Below are 15,031 nucleotides of genomic sequence, written 5' to 3' on the forward strand. Positions count from 1 at the left end.
TAGTAGTAGTAGTAGCCTGATTAGTGCTATTAGTAATAGTAATAGTCGTAGTCGTCGTAGTAGTCGTCGTAGTGGTGGTAGTAGTCATTCAAGGCTATATACACGGTGGTGGTAGCACTCGCTGTTTTTGGGGTAGTCATCGTTTTTAAGTAAATAAGTACGTACTAGTCTATTTTGTGTGTATATCGTATATTTATACACGTATGTAAATGTATATATGTAAGTATGTTTTTTCCTCCGTCTGGTATTTTAATAATTTTTAAAGCGTTTTGAAGACGAACTTGGCGTTTTACAACCTTGAGAGAGAGACATATTTGTTAAGAAACTTTTCGCATTTCTTTCTTCATGTCAATCTAATTTTTTTTCCCCGCACACCGCGTAGGATTAGGTGTTATTTGTCTGTGTGTGTGTGTGTGTGTATATATATATATATATATATATGCATGTAATATTCCACTCGTGTCTTTATGTAGGTATATTTGTTCTGTGTTTGGTAATATCCTCTTTTTTTTTTTTTTAATTTTAATTTAGTTGAACAATGAACGGGCACTTGGCGCCGTTACACGTGTCCGGTTGCGTGTGTTCTAAAAAAAAAAAAAAAAAACGCTTCTACCCCCTATTTTGTTTGGAAAATCCCTAATATTTTAAATGTTCGATTTTTTTTTTGTTTAGTTTTTATGCAAAACTCCTATATTTTCCAGTTTTATCAAATGCACCTTTGTTTCCAAGAAATATACACAGTTCGTACTTTTTTGTTCCCTCGTTTCTATATGGCAAATCTAGAGGACTGTTAGCCGGTTTGCTCGACTATAATCGCATGAAAAAAAGGTTACTGAATTGATCTATAAAACCGTTATAATATATATATATATATATATATATATATATATATTATAAATTTTAGATGGTTATAATTGTTGATGATGCAGGGTTCTTGTTAATTTCAGCACCGGTCCATTTCGCCAACTTTGCCGATAAAACAAGCAATTAATGTCTGTAAAATAAAATAAAAAGCTTTAATCATTTCATTGCTGGCAACAGTTGTTCAAAGAAAAAAAAAATAGCCATACTTTTAGAATTTATCTACATAAACATAAGTATATTAACCTCTCTCTTTTCCTCTAGCGAGAAAGCTAGGTTGACCTATACGACAGGTCAACTTTCGTATTTCCTATTTAAGTTTTTTTTTGCTATTTAATTAAAAATAAAGAAAGTCGACAAATCGATTTTGAATACGACGTTTTAAACAAAAACAGCAATACTTGCTTGCCGTATCGAAAATAGTAATATATCCCAAAATTACGAAAATTCATCGAGTAGAAAATTAGGTCAATGTGGCTTGGCTTGGTTCTCACACTGAAGACGTGTCTGCAAATAATTGTTTCCTAGAGGTATTACCCTCAACCTCACCATGTTAAGAACGGTTTTCGGGAAAACTCCGTTTGCAGATAAGTCTTCAGAGGGGGACAACCAGGCCACATTGACGACCGAAAATTATTTATAGTTAAAAGTAATTTTTACGGAAATTGGGGTGGGGTGGGGGGTTGCATTTTCTCTAGATGTAAACACAGTAAGGATTGCGAATACAGGGGACATACTAATCTCCCTTTTCGACACTTTATACTAGTGCACTTATTGATCAGTGCTGAAATAATAACGTTATTTAAAAAGCCATTCTTAACATGGGGAGGGGAGGGTGTTTTGTACCTATTCTGTACTTTAACCTTACAATTGAAAAATAAAAAAAACAACTCCTAAAACTTTGATTAAACTTAGAAATACGATTTAAAAAATAGTGCGAATCAGTAAGTGCGCTAGCACCCGACACTTTAATAGTAGACTTAAAAAAAAACAAAGAACAAACATAGTAATGGACAATGGAGTAATGGACTTTTTTCTTTTTTTTAATTCTGAACCTGAACGAGAATCGCCCCCCCCCACGATAAGATTTTTCGGAATAAACAACCCCAACCTCCCTATGTTAAGAACGGCTTTCGAAGTAGGGTGTTTATTCCGAAAACATGGGTGATTGCAACAAAACAAAGGGCAATAATTCATTTGTCTGCAAAATGGGGGATCGATTTTAGTATAACTGTTTAACTAAAAATTGAGCATCCTTTCAAATGTCGGAATATTGACTTTTTTTTTTTTTTTTTTTTTTTTAAATCTCTGAGATAATCTTGTATATTAGTATCCAATCAATAATAAACCACTACTCAAGTTGGAAAAAAAAAAAAAAAAACAAAAAAACGAATAGAAAAAATTAGGGGTCGGGTGATTCTTGTTCGTTCAGGTCTGCCCTTTTTTTTTTTTTTTTAGTAAAAACAAAATAGCAGTTCTACTCGATGAATTTTCGTTATTTTTGTATAGATTACTATTTTCGACATGGCGAGTACTGCTTTTGCTTAAAACCACATTCTTAAAACCTCGATCCGTCGATAACAAGCGCCAGGTAAAAAAAACAGGTGCCTGTGTCAGAAACTTCGTGAAAAATATTGAATAATTCGACCCCCTGTCTTTCCAAGCTTATAACTACTCGAAAAATGTAATTCAAACTCTAATTTTTTTTTTTTCAATTAAAGGGGCAAGAACAAAGGTTTCATTAAAAAAAAAATACAAACAACGTGGTTTAAAAAAAAAGGTTTTAAACTTTGGACTTTACAGGTAAATGTTCTTTTTTTGTTTTAAATTAGAATATATTATTTATTGATCTTTTATCTTCTATTTGTGATATATAAAACTTTGGCACATAAATTTACTTTTTAATAGACATTTAAAAATGGGGGGGGGGCGTGATTTAAAAAAAAAAAAAAAAAAAAAAAAAAAGTTTGTCTAAAATATTATATTCAGTTTATTGGAAAGAGCTTAAAATTTCACTGATCCTGAAAATATCGTAAAAATAGAATCAATAGAAAAATTAATAGATTTAAAGATTGAAAAATACTGAACTCGTAAAATTCAATTAATTTTAGTTTAAAAAATAAAAAATAAAAAAATATTTCTATTACTTTTTATACAACTTTAATAGTTTATTTTGGAAGTATAATTCATAAAGAAAATAAACAACCCACTTTTAAAAGATAAATTACGAGTTTTTTATATTTTATTCGTGTTAGGGGTGTCAAAAATTCCTACAAAAATTCTGATACACATGTACTTACTACTACACATGTAGTACATGTTATGTACAATGCACCTCCCCTTATATTAGTAAAAACCTGAAGAGAGTGCTCAATACTACTGCAGAGCAAAGGTCTGACGAGGCTGTTGGATCGTAAACATGGCCCAACATCCGAAACATGTAACCAAACAGATAAAACGGCAATAAAAAATAAAATACACATTATACAGCGGATTATTATCGATTGGACACTAATTTAAATAAATCTGTAATATATATATATATATATATATATATATATATATATATATATATATATATATATAAAACATATTCAAAAGTTTCACATTTTCTTTCATCTCCTTGCTTATTTATTTAAAACTAAAACAGGAAGTCCGGTTTGGTAATCGGAACATTTTCACAAAGAAGTAGGTTTTCACCTGACACCGGTATTGTCTCACTTAGGGCCCTTATGCTTCTGAATCGCACCTATTTACAAGATTATCCGGAAGAAAAATGCAAAAAATTCAATATTTAAAGATTTAGAAGAGGTGCTCAGTTTCTAATGCAACGTAAAGCGATCCCCTATATTTCAATCAGTCGGCATTTGAAGACCAAACTACTTTTTAAAAAGTCCAAATTCGAGAAATTTGGCATTTTTAGGATTGCCGGATTGGCCTTTTTACGGCTAAATTTGTCGAATTTGGCCTTGAAAAAATTAGTTTGGCCTTCAAACGTCTATTGGTTCCCATAAAGGGGATCAATTTATTCGAACGTTGTATTAGAAACTGGAGCGTGGAGCAGAGCACCCCTAAAAATCTTTAATTTTTGTCATTTATGAGGGAATAGTCTGGTAAGTTAGTGTCCAATCGGTAATCCGGCGGATTACTAATCCGCTGAAAAAATTGGAAAAATGAGTGTGCATTATTACTGCATTTGTACAAGTTCATATAATTTTATTTTATTTTATTTTTTATTTTTATTATCGAATGGATACTAGTCTACCAGAATATAAAACCATGACAAAAGTCAATATTTGTAAGGGGGGGGGGGCTCAATTTTTACTGCAACGTTCTAGTAAATCGATCACCCATTTTAGAACCACTCGATGTTTTTAGGCCAAATTTTGTGAATTTAGTCTTTTTATCGGTGATTATTTTAAAAAGCGAAATTTTTTTAAGTGCTTAGAAAAGGTGAAATTTAAGCCCAAAACATCAAGTGGTTCTAAAATGGGTGATCGATTTACTAAAACGTTGCACTAGAAACTGAGCACCCCCTTACAAATATTTATATATTGAATTTTTTTTCTTTTTTAAATGATCTGGTGGAGAATGCCCATTCGATAAATAATCCTTTGAAAAAAAAAAAAAAAAATAGGGAGGGGTAGTAAGCTTCTTTACGTCTTCCATTTAATGAAATTCTGTTTTTTTTTTATTTAATTTTATTTTTTTAAGGATTGTTAACTCGGTTCGTCAAGTTAAACGAAAATTAATTCCCCCCCCCATTTGATTTTCATAACCCAATGATTTGTCCAAACTCTGAGAATGTTTGCTTAAATAATAATAATAATAATAATAAATCTACAGTAATCGATAATTATGCAGAAATAATCACGTTATTTAGAAACCTATTAACGTGGCTAGGGGGAGGGCGTTTTGTAACTAATCTGTACTTTCACCTAACAAATTAATAAACGAAAAGTTACTGTAAAACTTATTTAACTTGAAAATACGATTAAGAAAAATACCGCGGTACCTTCTCTACATAAGCCCCCCCCCTCCCCCAATAGTAATTGCTATCACGGACATAAATTATTTTAAAGGAAATGCAGGTGGGAAATTAGTCCAAAATAACTCGTTTTGCATTGCCTTCGAAGTTGTGGCCTATTTGTGGTCACAAATAATAGAAGGGCGATTTCGGAAACATAGGCATTCTTCCTAAATGCAACCGTAAGGTGAACACCTAGCCTCGATGAGAAAATGTTCCGATTACCAAACCGGACTTCCTGTTTCAGCGAATAAGATATAAAAACGTTTTAAAGTTTTACATAGTTTTTTTTTTCCCCCATGCTAATTTGCTTATTTATTTAAAACTAAAACAGGAAGTCCGGTTTCGTAATCGGAACATTTTCACATCGAGGCTAGGTTTTCACCTGACACCGGTATGGTCACACTTAGTCGCCTTCGCCAATAGAAGTCGTAAGCATTTGCAATTATCGTAAATATCGATTATGAGTAAAAGTTAGTAACGTAAACAAAGCTATTTACGGAATTAAAATGGTTGCTTATTTCAAATACTTCATGGAATGGAGAGGTGATAGGTACTTGTACAGTTTAATGAAGACATTAAAAAATGGAAATATCGAAAAAAAAGTTATGTTGTACGTATCCGTTTTGACATGATCTCGGAAAAATTTTTTCACTTAATTTGATCGAGTAGGTTTTTTTTTTTTTACAGCGGAAAACACGTTTTTATGAGAGCGCGTTGAAGGCAGAAATCTTGGATTTGTTTTAAATTTTTTTTTTTAATTTTAGAAACGATACGGGGAGATAACTCCATGTAAAGCGCTAACACTTCCTCCCCATCTTTAATAATTAGCTTTTCTTCCTAAAAATCGAACCTTTCGCTTGGTATCATAACAATTTTTTTTTTTTTCACTGTAAAATAAAAACTACTTGATGAAATTAAGTGATTTTTTTTTTCCGGAGAACTTCATTCCATAACAAATACGTACAATTTAAACCTTTTCGATATTTTAATTTTTTAATGTCTTGACTAAACTGTACAAGTACCAGGTCATATTTCCAAAACCACAAATTGATCAAGTAGTTTTTTAATTAAAACAAACAAACTAAATTTTACGATATTTAACAATTAAACAAAAAGAAAAATAATATTTTGTATATAAAGTCTCTGTAGTGGAATTGAATTCTCGCTCTTGAATTGAAGCACATTCTAAAACCATAGTCACTCATGGCTAGGTGTATCAGAATTTTTGTAGGAATTTTTGACACACCTAACACGAAACTGCTAATAAAATATAAAAAAAACTCGTAATTTCTCTTTTAAAAGTGGATTGTTTATTTTCTTTATGGATTATACTTCCAAAATAAACTATTAAAGTTGTATAAAAAGTATTAGAGATATTATTTTCTTTAATTTTTAAAAAACAGTAATGAAATTAATTGAATTTTACGAACTCAATATTTTTCAATTTTTAAACTTAAAAAATCTATCAATTTTTCTATTGATTCAATTTTTACGATATTTTCAGGGTCAATTTGAAATTTTATGCTCTTTCCAATAAACTGAATATAATATTTTAGACAAACGTTTTTTTTAACTTCACGCCCCCCCCATTTTCAAGTGTCTATTAAAAAGTAAATAATTAATTTACTCACCAAAATGTTATCACAAATTGAAGATAAAAGATCAATAAATAATATATTCAAATTTAAAACAAAAAAGTGTTTTTTAGAAATTTACCTGTAAAGTCCGAAGTTTAAAACCTTTTTTTTTTTTTTTAATGAAACCTTGGTCCTTGCTCCTTTTAATTGAAAAGAATTAGGGCTTGAATTACATTTTCGAGTAGTTATAAGCTTGGAAAGACGGGGTGGAATTATTCAATATTTTTCACAAAATTTCTGACACACCTAGCTCATGGCCTCCATTCATAAATTTGATTTTCTTAGTTAAAATAAAAAAATCAACATACTTTATCAATTTACGTGATTTTTGGAATATGACCTATTGGTTCTCTAACATTGATTTACATCAAAAAAATTTGTCTGTATTAAGTGTGATTATAAATAAACACCTTAAAATGTTTTTAACTTCGGTTAAATATTTTTCTGAACTCCAAATAGGTTACAAACAAGTAAATAGATAAAAAAAAAATGGTTTTGGACGAATTTCTCGACTACATTTCCTGCTGCCAAAAGTAATGATATTTATATTTTTATTACATAAGATCAGACAAACATCGATACTGTCGATTTCAAATCCAACAGATAGGGAACCAGTCTCTGGTCGCGTATCTGTGTTTCCCCCAGATATAAATGGAGGCTGAAGAGTTGGAGGTGTATCAGAATCTTTTGGGGAATTTTTGACACCCCTAACACGAAAATGCGAATAAAATATAAAAAACTCGTAATTTCTCTATGGTTGTTTATTTTCTTTATGGATTATACTTCCAAAATAAACTATTAAAGTTGCATAAGAAGTAATAGAACTATTATTTTTTTATTCAAAAAAGAAACAATGAAATTAATTAAATTTTACGAGTTCAGTATTTTTCAATCTTTAAACTTTAAAAATCTATAAAAATTTTTCTATTGATTCTATTTTTACGATATTTTCAGGGTCAATGTAAAATTTTATGCTCTTTCCAATAAACTGAATATATTTAACGTTTTTTTTTTATTCACGCCCCCCCCCTATTTGGAAATGTCTATTAAAAAGTAAATAATTAATTTACTCACCAAATTTTTATATCACAAATTGAAGATAAAAGATCAGTAAATAATATATTCAAATTTAAAACAAATGTTTTTTAGAAATTTACCTGTAAAGTCCGAAGTTTAAAACCTTTTTTTTAAAAAACGGTTTTTTTTTTTGTTCTTTTTTTTAAATGAAACCTTGGTCCTTGCTCCTTTTTAATTGAAAAAAAAAAAAAAAAAAAAAAAAAATTAGGGTTTGAATTACATTTTTTCGAGTAGTTATAAGCTTGGAAAGACGGGGTCGAATTATTCAGTACTTTTCACTCCTTCGTAAGGTCAGTTTCTGACACACCTACTGAAGAGCCTGACATAGGGACCACAGACTGAGCCCCTATGTATTCGATTTGAAACCGATGGTACCAATGTTTCTTCTGATCTTCTCTAACATAAATATTACGCTCTTGTATTGATATTTTCTTTATCATAAAGCACTTTCCTTTGGTTCTCTCTCCAAAACTTTATATATATATATATATATAGTGTGTGTGTGTGTGTGTGTGTTTTCATTACAATTGTAACAAATAGGAAAATACACAATATGATATCATTATTTATTTGCATGCTCGATTCTAAAAACTGATAATCACAAAGTTTGATAATTAAGTCAATTAATTTGGACTTTTATTGGTATATACTAGTGGTGATATGTTGAGGTGGTGTAGTAACGAACACCGGGTGGAGAGGTGTTAAAAAAAAAAAAGTGGTGGTAGGTAGGCAGGCTCGAATCCATAGCGCGAAGGATAAAAAAAAAACGTAACATCTTAGCTGATTCCTCCATGACGCAAGTGGAAGTCGAGAGCATTGAAATTAGACGTAGTCAATCGAATGGAAACGATGACTTGCGAAAATGTCAAGTCAAAAAGCGATCCCTCTTTGTAAACAAAACAAAAATGCTCAGTTGAGGTTGAAGAAATTAATGTTTTTGATCAAATTTTTGATATTTGTCGTCCGAATGATCGAACTTCAAAATGATACTGATCTTGTGAGGATCTGTCAAGTTTTGGCAGACATACAAACACACACACACATACACATTTTACCCATATTATATAACTAGCGGGAGTACATGGCGTTGCCCGGGTGTTTAGAGCTGTGTATTGGGGGGGGGATCCAAACAAAAGAATAAGCAAAGTAATAACCCTGTTTAAATATTATATATATATATAAATTACTAACTAGCTCTACCTACGTATTGAGCACTTTTGAAGTAAATACTTAAAGTTTACGCATAAATCTATACTTTCGTATATTAATTTTATGTGAGTAAATGAAGTAGTTATATATATAAAGAAAACACTGTTAAAACTTCTTTTAAAAAAATCGTTGCCCGGGTGTTTGTGTTGGGGGTGGGACTTAAAAAACAAAAAAGTTTTGCTAAGTAGTTAGGATCGAATCCGAAGCCTTGAGGCGAAGGTGGAAAAGAAAGTGTGCAAAAAAAAAAAACTTGACTCGTTACCTCCGCTCCTTCTATTTGACCTCATTAATGAGGTCAAATAGAAGTAGCGGAGTTAACTTTTCATGCGGGGCAGCTTTTGGGTTTGTTTACCCAACTTTGGCTGGTTGTTTCCCCAAGATGTTGGGAGGGGGGGCAGTTCCCCATAAAAAGGGGATTGTCCAAATTATATAGCAATTGTCTGACAAAGAGTTTGACCCCCACATTGATCAAAGCTGATTGCTTCTGGATGTTCCCCGGCCGCGAACAGTGCCGAATTTATTTGCTTCCCCATTCGGTTTTATACAAAAAAGCTGAACGAACACAAGACGGGCTGAAATAGCAAGAATTTTGTAAAAATCGACGTAAATAAATCTAGAAGCAACACGCGTTCGCAAATCGTACATATTATTTAGACGGTATATAAAATGTTCTAAGACTTAGTAACCCCGTTGAAAATGCCGGCGAAAAAAGCCTTTGCGAGACCTACATAAAATGATCACACACATTTTGCCTTTTCTATATATAGATTAGATTAACATTTTCATATATTAACGTTTTTTTTTTTTTTTTTTTTTTTTTTTTTTTTTTAAATATTAATAAGGTGTATGTATGTGTGTGTATATATGTATATAAAAAAGTGTAAGCGTCTTTAATACATGACAGTTGGATTGTGTTTACATTTGATTCGTCGTTGATTTTTATTTGTGAAATGGTGTGAAATTGTCCACATCATCATTTTCTACTTCAAAAGTGATAGTCTTATAGCGAAACTTTTTTTGTAAAAATAAGAACAAAATGTAAATCCGAGCCATTTTTTTTTTTTTTGTCAATCTCCTTTAATTGTGCCCATCATCATCATTGAGTATTTAAGACTTTTGGAATGTTCCTTCATGTGTATTATGTGTATTTTAATATGCATGTGTATGTATATGTGTATTTGTGTGCTACTATGTGTGTATGTTTGCATGTGTGTGCACATGCATATGTATGTTGGCATACATCTGTATGCATGCATGTGTTTATTTTCATGTGTGTGTGGGGTGGAGAGGGCTCCCGTAAGGCGTGGTGAAGGCAACCCCTCTAGGAGAATCAAATCTGTTTTAAAAAAAAAAAAACACAAAGCGGGAGACCAGTATCCGCATTAAGCTGGTCTGCAGTTTGACTTGTTGCTGGCTATCTTGCTCTTGCTTGTTGCCGGATGTCAACATTTTGAACCGAGAGAGAGATTTAGCTGTCGTACAAAGCTAAAACTTTGTAACATCATCTTTGTATAGATACTCCCTCAGGCATTTGTCTATTAAAAAAAAAGAAAAAAGTCCTGTGGCGATTAAAAAAAAAAGCTGTGACGTGTGTATGCCTGAAATGCTGGATGCATGTAACAATTAATCTGCCATCATTATATGTATCTGTGTATGTATATTTATATGTACGTGTGTGTGTATATGTATTTATATCTGTGTATATGTATGTATATGTGTCTGTGTGTATATGTTTGTATGCATGTATGTGTGTATATGCATGTGTGTTTATGTGTATGTATGCACATATGTGTATATGTATGTGCATGTATGTGTGTCTGTATGAATGCATATATATGTATGTATATGTAGGTAAGTGTATGCATATGTGTGTATGTATTTGTATATGTATGTATGTATATGTATGTATGTATATGTATGTTTGTATTACGCATTGTGTATGTACATGGGTATATATGAGCGTATGCTTATAGATATGTATGTATGTATATATTTATGTGTATGTATGCCAATGACCGTCTTGTGTATGTTTGCGTGTGTGTGTATGTATGTATATGTATGTGTGCATGCGTGTATATATATATATGTATGTATACCAATGACCGTCTTCAGTGTCATGTCTGCTTGAGCATGTGAATTCGCCGGCAAGACTAAATGTCATTTTCGGGCTCATGAACTTTCAGTGTCGAAGGAGTGGCACTCGTCTGACAAGACGTTGCAATCATCATCATCATGCAATCATCATATATATAAGAGGCGGAAAACTTTAAATTAAAATAAATCACAGAAAAATATCTTTATTATACAAATGTGGTTTATTCCAACGTTAATTTTTAACATTTATAATTTAAATAATTTTGAACATGTGACCTTGCAGCTCGGGTGTATATGACGTAATCTAGATGCCCAATTTTCACAAATTCAGTGCAATACATTGGTCTGTATTTTGGCAATAACACATTGACTGTTGTCTTCCAAATAGTCTATTGTCTGGTTTATCAGTGTAGACATGGGACTTTACATATCCCCAAAGAAAATAATCTAATGGGGTTAAATTGCTTGAACAAGGTGTCTAGTTAACGGGTTCATTTGATATTTGTTCATCACATGTAAATAAAATAAATTTTCACAATTTTCAAATGCTGCTCGAGTGTCGGTCTTTTCAAGATGAATTGCCAAACTGAGCTGAACTCAAAATAACCAAAAGTTTCCAAATCTGCAATTAAAGAAAATAAGAGTTGCCAACTTAAAGTTTGCTGCATCCAAAAAAAAACAAACAAACACCCTTCTATTATATAAATCTCACCTGTCTCTTTAAATGTATGTTTGTATGTCTGCCTAAAACTTTCGACAGAGGTGACGGATTTTCACGAGATCGGTATCGTTTTGAAGCTAGACCCTTCGGACGACATATATTGAAAAATTGGCTAAAAAATAAATTCCTTCACCCGCCACTAGGCACTTTTCTACAAGGAGAGGTCGCTTTTTTTTTTTTTTCTGATATTTTTGAAAGTCATTCCCTCTTTTCGATTGACTAGCCTTAATTTAAACTTTCACCAATTCTGGGTTGACAATGGACTCAACTGCAATTTTTTTTTTTTTCATGCTCTTTTCCTCCTTTGCAGGACAGGTTCGAGCCTGCCTGTCTACTACCACTTTTTTTTTTTTTTGCTCAACACACACCTCCAAACAGACTAGTTATATATAAAATCAAATTTGCAAAATCTGAACAGCGTTGAAACAAAACACATATATTGAACACGCAGAAAGAGCTGTACAAAAAAATATTTAACTCACCCAAAATAAGTGTTCCATTTGTACCTACAGACACTAGTTTCATGCTTATGTAATCATCAGTGTAGGAGATGACAATTCTTGCCGATCGAGAGATTCGAACCCAGCCTTGAAGCTAACTTTGAGTCTATTTGCTAATGCTTTACCTCCAGGCCATCAAACAATTGCTACGAATTAATCTATATATAAATCTTACTTGTTTAAATGTACGTGTGTATGTTTATATGTCTGCCTAAAACTTTCGACAGAGGCGATGGATTTTCATGTGATTGGTATTGTTTTGAAGCTCGACTCTTCGGATGACAAATATTGAATAATTGGCTGAAAACATTTATTCCTTCACCCTCAACTGGGCACTTATTACAGGGAGGGGTCGCTTTTTTCGCTAATATTTTCGAAAGTCATCCCCTCTTTTTGATTGACTAGCCTTAATTTTTAGCATTCGTCACTTCCGTTTTGGCGGTGGGCACCAGAGCAAAGACACGTTTTTTGCTTTTTTACATTCTTTTTCTCCTTTGCGGTACGGGTTCGAGCCTGCCTGCCTACTACCATTTTTTTTTTTTTTTTTATTATTTAAAAAATTTTTTTTTAGTTGCTCGACACACACCTCCAAACGCTGGGCACGCAGGCTAGTCTATTACATAGAAGGCAAAATGTGTGTATGTCTGGCAAAAACTTTTGACAGACGCATCAGACCATGACAAAATCAGTATCGTTTTAAAGCTCTATCTCTGACAAATATTGAAAAATTGACCAAAAACATTAATTCTTTCACGGTCAACTAAGCCGTTTTTTCAAGGAGGAGTCACTTTTTTGTCAACATTTTTGCAGAAGACATTATTTAGCAATACACATGGCCATTAAAATGCTTTGGATAATCAGATTTCAAGGGTTTTCTGCTAAAATAGTCATATTTTAAAAACCAAAGCACTTTGAGTCTTCAAAATACAACCGTGTTGTTCAGAAATGAATATCAGTAAATAACATACATTATGTATTTTTAGAGTTTTAAGCAAATAAAGTGATAAAAATGTGAACATCATAAAACGGCATTTTCGGTAAGATTTTGTAACAACCCGCCCTGATTTGTAAACATTCGTACCATGTTTCTGTTAAGAATTTTTTAATAAAATTTGGAAATTAGCCAAAAGATGTCATTTTTAATAATTTTGAGTGTCCGAAATTCATTTGACCACTCGATTATTTCGACCGCCAGTGACCTCACAATCATGGTGGCCGCATCAATTTTTTTTTTTTTTTTTTTTGCTTGACTAACACCCTTACACACACCTCCACACACCCGAGCAACGCTGGACACCAAGGCTAGTAATTAATAAATTCACAATTCAAGTGCAGACATTAGACAATCCAGAGTATTTGAAAGTCGTGAATGTTCCGAAAGTAGTGCTTATTTTATTACAACTACATGGATCAGTATTGTACAGAGAAAAGATTAAATTTGGTGTAATTCGAAAATTTATATCAAAATAACCTAAAAAATATGTCACATTGAAACTGAACAGAATTTCCCCATGTTTATCCTGTGATAGGATAGTCCCCCCCCCATTCCACACCCAAGCGCTAGGAAATAGGAGCGAAAAGAAAAAAAGATATATAACTAAAGAAATAGGAAGGTAAACAAAAGAACCAAACAATGAACCTGAGGTAGATTTAGATTTGGTTTGTGGGTACTGAAGTGGCACTCACCCTAGACTGGTTGAACCAACTTTCTCTTAAGGAGGAAGTTTCATGGAAGTATGAGATTCACAAGCACTCTCCAGTTTCATGTAATCTCTATAAGGGGAGATGACTGTTAGGATTGTGCAGCTCTTGCACAGAGGTGTTGGTGTCCTTATGCATACAGTGCTTGGTATTCTTAAATGGTCACCTATCTGGTACCAGCCAGGTTCAACGGTGCTTAATTCTGGTGATCCAATGAGAACCAGTGTGTCAATGTGATTATGCCGAACTTTAGGATTGACAATGGGCTTTAAAAAGAAAATAGGAACATACACAAAAGGACCGAACAATGGACCTGAGATATATTTAGATTTGGTTTGTGCATACTTCAAGTTTGGCAATGGGTTTTATTACACTGGCGTGTGGCTATGGGCTTGTGACAGTCAATAAGTTTTTAACAACAGGAACAATTTATGGACAAAAAGGGTCAGTTTGTGACAGATTTAAGAGTGAGATGCTCTGTCCTCTCGAATGTTCTCCATGTCTCTGTCCTCTCGAATGTTCTCCATGTCTCTGTCCTCTCGAATGTTCTCCATGTCTCTGTCCTCTCGAATGTTCTCCATGTCTCTGTCCTCTCGAATGTTCTCCATGTCTCTGTCCTCTCGAATGTTCTCCATGTCTCTAATGCAAAGCCCAAAACAATTTTCCTCTTCAAAACTATATACCATGACTAAATATTTGAGAATACAGGTTCATTCCAAAAGTAAGGCCTCTTTTTTTTTCCTATTCAAAAGCTAAAACCTTAAAGAGCTACGAAGACTGGAGTGGTATCTTCAAAGCGAGCAACCTTTTGTGCTCCAAAATTTATTTTTCTACATAGTCACCACCATTCTTAATGCACGTTTATTAGCAGTGAATGATGCTTGGTTATAATTCCAGAGTGCACTCATATCTGTCGCCACTCTGAAATCGACAAACTCATCTTCCAACTTGCTGACATCGGTTGCATCAGCTTTGTAAAAGTTTACAAGGTGCAACCGAATGTTGAACTATTCAATTTTTTTCTGCATGGAGGAATACAATAACAGTTTTGCTTCTGCCGCACGTCCCTGACAGGGATTGCTTTTGTAGAGCCTCATACCATCAATATCTGCTACAGATGACATTTCCAGGTCATCTATATATATATAAAAGCGAAAATGTATGTATGTATGTACGCTTTTCCTCGATGTCCACAAAAGGC

General features: G+C 32.8%; 1 long non-coding RNA gene and 1 pseudogene across 4 annotated transcripts in view; one reads left to right on the forward strand and one right to left on the reverse strand.

Annotated features, from left to right (window-relative positions):
• The first annotated feature begins 61 nt into the window (after positions 1–61).
• LOC145265567 (cleavage and polyadenylation specificity factor subunit 5 pseudogene) overlaps positions 62–15,031 on the forward strand; it is a 33,820-nt pseudogene continuing 18,850 nt past the window's right edge. The window contains exon 1 of one of the 3 annotated variants that reach the window (XR_013864670.1): positions 62–219. The product of XR_013864670.1 is annotated as a cleavage and polyadenylation specificity factor subunit 5 pseudogene, transcript variant X1 (transcript). Of the gene's footprint in view, positions 220–3,564; positions 3,975–15,031 lie in introns of those variants that run through there. The other 2 variants (XR_013864671.1, XR_013864672.1) reach the window with 2 other exon arrangements.
• The window catches only part of LOC145265568 (uncharacterized), a 104,517-nt gene continuing 89,960 nt past the window's right edge, over positions 475–15,031 (reverse strand). The window contains exon 2 of the long non-coding RNA XR_013864674.1: positions 475–994. This is a non-coding gene — a long non-coding RNA (uncharacterized LOC145265568). The remainder of the gene's footprint in view (positions 995–15,031) is intronic.

Source organism: Euprymna scolopes, chromosome 40 (genome assembly GCF_053919585.1).
Source record: "Euprymna scolopes isolate OS-2025 chromosome 40, ASM5391958v1, whole genome shotgun sequence".
Taxonomy (NCBI): domain Eukaryota; kingdom Metazoa; phylum Mollusca; class Cephalopoda; order Sepiida; family Sepiolidae; genus Euprymna; species Euprymna scolopes.